The following is a 5,337-nucleotide window of genomic DNA, read 5'->3' as shown; positions in this document are numbered from 1 at the left end:
AGGACATTTCAGCAACAAGGCAGTTCAAAGTGTAAATATCAGTTTCTGATTATGAAACAAGAAATAAACATAATCAATAAACATCAGGCAGGTTGATCAATGTTCCATTTATTACTAAAAACTGCCAACGTTGTTCTTGTGCCAGGATTAAGTTAACCTTGACCTCATCAAGTTGCTTATTAAAGTTTCCCAACCAGACAGAGAAACTGAAGCAGCTGTTCCAGGTATGGATGGGAATCGAACCCACGATCTTTGGTTTACGAGACCAACACCTTACCGCTTGGCCACCACACCCTGACAGCCTCTAAACCAGAACTCACTGCTGACAGAATCTCCTCAGAATAATGACTCGGGTTGTTCAAAAATAAAGTAATTAATAAAATGTAGAACTCTTAAGGAAATAAAATGCATAAAAATCATGTAAAAGTTTCATTTTATCAGTAAATATTTAAGACTTTAAATATTTTGGTTCAGAATGTCGAGAAGAGAGAAATTTTACTTAAAATATTTGTTCAGAGGAATCACTGACATATTCAGAGCTCGTAAAAGCAATTTACTATAAAACCTTTTATCTGACAGAAAGTTGCTCTTAGCTGAAGTTCCCATTAAAAATAAAAATCTGAAAAGTGTGGCATGCACTTGTATTTAGCCCCCATTAGTGACCATGTTGCCAGATTGGATGGAGAGCTTCAGAAAACAAAAATGATACAGTTTTACGTCACATTCTGAATTGGATTCATGTCTGGACTTTGACTAGGCCATTCTACCACATCAATTTGCTTTAATGTAAAGCATCCTGCTGTTAAAATGGAAACAGTACAAGAAACTGCAACGACGCAACAGGGATGTTGGGAAGATGGATGGAGATAAATCCTGGAAAATCTTGGAAGATAAATCCTGGACAAATGTCTAGAGAATCATTTCTGCTTCTATAAAACCTTAAAATGTACAAAATCTATGAGTCTTTAAAACTTGGGATGTTGTTTTCTGATCTTCTGTGCAGCTTCTGTTTCTCCCTGACCTGTCTGCTCTGTTCCTGGATGGGCTGAAAGTACAAATGATAAATCATGTCCGTCCTGCTGGCTGTTGTGTTGCTAAGCGTTGCTGCTTCTGTTGCGTCGCAGGGCAGCGCAGCGTGGAGCAGAAGCCGTCCTACTGGTGGATCCTGGGTGTGGTGGCTGCTGGTCTGGTTCTGGTTCTGGCAGGATTACTGGCCTTCCTGAAGCTCAAAGGTGAGACAGCAAATTAACCGAAAACACCAGAACATTCAGCCAGCTGCACAGTTTAGAAGAAAAACCAGCTTTGGTCTCGGCAGACATGTAATTTTGGTAAAAGCAGCTTTTCATAAGTTTGTCTGGTGCAGCAGAGAAAATGTGAAAATGACACAGAACTCTGCAGAACCTCACTGCAAATATTCAGTTCTGGGCTGAAAATAAGAAGAAAATAAAAAAACACATTTTCAAAAACGAGAGGAGCATCTTCTGATTTTTAAATTTGATCAAATGAATCTTTTAACTTCAACTGATTTTAAGATTTTAGGGTCACTAATAAAAAGTTTGTTTTTTAAATTCTTCACATTATTTTCTAACGTTGAAGGCAATGAAACGACAATGAATTGATTTTAGTTAAATTATTAAGATTTAACTGGATGCTGAAATAAAACCTGTGTGTGTGTGTGTGTGTGTGTGTGTGTGTGTGTGTGTGTGTGTGTGTGTGTGTGTGTGTGTGTGTGTGTGTGTGTCCTCGACTTCCAGGAAGAGACAAGAAGCCCAGAGGCCATGCTGATGAAGAGACGGAGCTGAACAGGGTCAAAGGTCAGTCTCCATAAACACAAACTGAACAAGTATTTAAGAAAAGCTCCACCAGATGGCGCCAGAGGACATCTGCTGTAATCTGCGCTGAAAGCCTCTAATCACGTGGTTTGTTATTTAATGGTGAATTATGGAGAAATTATGACTTAAAAGTAGCTTTTTACACTTTATAAAGTTTTACATTAACATCATCTTCTTCTGATGTCATCATCCATTTCTGTACATTAAGAAAACAAATGTAGCTTGATGCAAAGATGAACAAACATCAATTTAAACAGATTATTTTCAGTCATTTATTTTTTAATAAAGTGGTCAGATTAAACCAGAATTATTTATGTTTTATGAAAATATTAAAACATTAATAATGTTCTAAAATAAAGGCTTAAATCAATCTTTTATAAAGATTTCTTCTGCAAAACCACAAAATCTTATCAAGTATTTTTGATTTGGTTTCTAGAGCAAATATCTTAGTGCAAAACAAAACTATTTCATAAATAACTTTTCTGCAATAAAGAAGAGCTTGTTTTAATCAATAACACCTTAGTGTTGAATAAGTTTTATTTCCACTGGCAGATTATTACAGTTATGGGAAAAATGTCTTAAGTTAAATAATCTGTCAGTGGAACTAGTCTTTAATTTGATTTAAAAAATGAATTATTAACTTAAAACACGATCCAATGTTTTGCTGAAAGTTTCTTGTAAGTCAGTTTTTTCTAATTTTAAGTGTCTTAAGAAACTATAAAACACTTGGTAGGATTTTGTGTTTTTGCAGAGCGTAGTTCTTAAAAATGGAAAAACAACCAAAACCAAGCAGATAATTTAAAATTAGAATGATGTTTTATAAATTAATTTTAGCGTTTTGATGTGTTTCAGATGGAGACGCGTCCCAGTAACCAGCCGCCTGACCGAAGCATCACTGGACTGAAACCTTCTGCTTATTTTAAACTTTTCTCTGCCTTCAGAAGAAGATGAGCTGCTCTTCATCCTGCTGAGGCTCAAACTGGACAGTAAAGCCCCTAAAAGCTGCTTTTTAGTTTCTCATCAGGAGTTTTGGAGAATCTTTGAATGAAGTTCCTGGATTTATTTTTCTCTAATCTCTGGATGTTGCTGCAGCGAGTCCTGGCTCTGCTGCAGCTGTAGGGGGAATTTACTGGTGTAAAGAAAACCAGGAGCCCTAAAAATGATGGTTTAGAGGTTAAACTGGGGTTCTGTGGAGAGGAAATAAGTAGTCAGTATCATGCACTGCAAAAACACAAAATCTCATTAAGCCTTTTGGTTCAGTTTCTAGTGCAAATATGTCAAAGAAATAAATCAAATCTAAACAATAAGTAACTTTCCATATATAGCAGCTTGTTTTAAGTCAATAATTCTTTAATATTGATAAAAAGTACCAGTTCCACTGGCAGATTATTTCACTTTTCCAATGTTATCAGTAGAATAATCTGTCAGTGGAGCTAGATCTTTATGTCAAAATAAAAAAAAAATACTGACTTAAGACAAACTCCTACATCCTGCTGTAAAGTTTAGTTTAGTTTTATTTCAGTTTTACTAAATATTTACATTAAAATTAAACCGAAAATACTGGGTAAGATTTGTATGTTTTTGCAGTGCATCAACAGCAAATAACTCTCCAAACATCTTCACCCTGAATAAATCTAGATTTTATCCACTATTGAAGATAAAAGCTAAAATAAAAGTCAGACTGTAGAGGATTATTATGTTCATTTACTGAGTCTAAAGAGAACAGAAACATGGAAGAAGATCGTTTTGGATCACTGACCTGGTGAAAGATGAAATCTGATGATGAAGCGCCGCAGCATCACAGGTCCTCCACCGTGCCAGACAGGAGCCACAGTTTGCTGATTAAACCACACAGACGCAGTGAAAATGTCATAAGTTGATGTTCATTGATCCTCTGTTTGCTGCGGTTCTCTACCAGAGTCTTTAACATTTTACTCTTCCTCACTGCGCCTGGCAGCAACAGGAACTCAGGTCCGGTTTGCCGCTGGTTTAAAACTTTAACGTCCCTCTGAGTTCGGCAGGAAGAAGTTTTCTCAGAAATGCCTTTGTGTGATTTTATTTTGATGCCTTTGTGGCAAAATGAGGTTAGAAATGCCCCTCAGCACTGATCATCTAAAGAAACACATGAATAAATAAAAATCCCTTCGTTTGCTTTGATTTTCAGGCCAGTAAAATTAATCCCATCATACATTCTAAAATGTTGTGTGGGATTTTTACCCCACCTGATTAAATCTACAGATTTTCTACATTTTTCATCTTTAACAGAGGAGATATATATTTTATACTGAAGGTGTAACCTGCCTTTTAAACGTGTCATGAATAAAGTTTTTATTAAAACAAACAGAATCAGTTTTATTGTGACTTCATTGGTTTTTAGGAACAGATTTTTTTAATCTGTGCATAAGATGAGCTCATGATGCAGAATCACCTCCACCTGAGTTTCATTATTATTACTTCTGGGTTCGGCATTTTGAGTCATCTTGCCAGGTTTCATGTTTTGTTTAATGATTTTCCAGTTTTATGGTTTGGACTCATCTGACTGTCACATGTTCGTCTCTCCTGGTTTTATTTTTTTCATGTCTCTTCTCGGTTTCTGCTCCTCCAGTTTAAACTGCCTGCTGCTAAATCTTCTGCTGGTTTTCTTGCTTTTTTCTGTTTGTCGTGTTTTGAAATTGGACTCTGGAACTAAATTTGTTATTGACCTTTGACCTCTCAGTCTCTGTTCATTATTGTTTTCTGAACCCCAGGCTGGTGAAGTGTGGTATTATAGATGAAGGGGTGAATTTGATCTCTGGTGTTCTCATACAGGAAAACTTTCACACAAATACGGAATAAACAAAAACAACTTATTTCTAGAACATGATTTATTCACAAAATATTTCAACTGTCAGCTTAGAAAACAACAAAATCTTTAATTAGGCTGGTAACACTCAATAGAGCAAGTAAAGACAAAGAAACACATGAGGAATACTAATGTACAGCAACAAAAGGAACAAATTTGAGAATAAAACAATGCTGTGATGTCATAGCTCACTATAAATATATATATAAATATAAATATATATATATGTTTAGAGAATTGTGAATGTGCAGTCAGAGCAATAAAAGTGAACTCTGGTCCTCCAAACCTCAGACTTGGCCTGGTTGAAGTGAACTCTGGTTTGGATTAAAAGCACATGTGAACGCCAAGCATAGCTGCTGTCATGACAACTGCATCAGGTTTATTGATGTTTGATTTAAGGTGGCAGTAGTTAAAGTTTATTTAATATTAAACATTAAGTTTAATTGTGTGGTAGTTTTAGTAAATTTGTGTTGATGTCATTAAGTTCGGTTAAGTGTACATTCAAATGTGGGGGAACCTTTTATTTCGTTCCGCGGACCATGTGTTGCCTGGGGAAGCATTAGCTGGCGCACTGAGAGCCACATGGGGATTCAAGCTCAAGAAGCTGAAACTTTATTCCTCTGGAGTCAATGTGGCTAATGAGGTACGGTTTTGTTTATTTGT

At 36.0% G+C, this 5,337-nt stretch overlaps 1 non-coding gene across 1 annotated transcript; it reads right to left on the bottom strand.

The window, feature by feature from the left end:
- Positions 1-222: 222 nt before the first annotated feature.
- Positions 223-294, bottom strand: trnat-cgu. The gene has a single exon. It is a non-coding gene; the product is annotated as a tRNA-Thr (tRNA).
- Positions 295-5,337: the final 5,043 nt, after the last annotated feature.

The sequence above is a fragment of the Xiphophorus maculatus genome, chromosome 21 (genome assembly GCF_002775205.1).
Source record: "Xiphophorus maculatus strain JP 163 A chromosome 21, X_maculatus-5.0-male, whole genome shotgun sequence".
In the NCBI taxonomy this organism is placed as follows: domain Eukaryota; kingdom Metazoa; phylum Chordata; class Actinopteri; order Cyprinodontiformes; family Poeciliidae; genus Xiphophorus; species Xiphophorus maculatus.
Note: the sequence above shows the minus strand (reverse complement) of the source record. Positions and strands in the feature narration are given on the sequence as shown.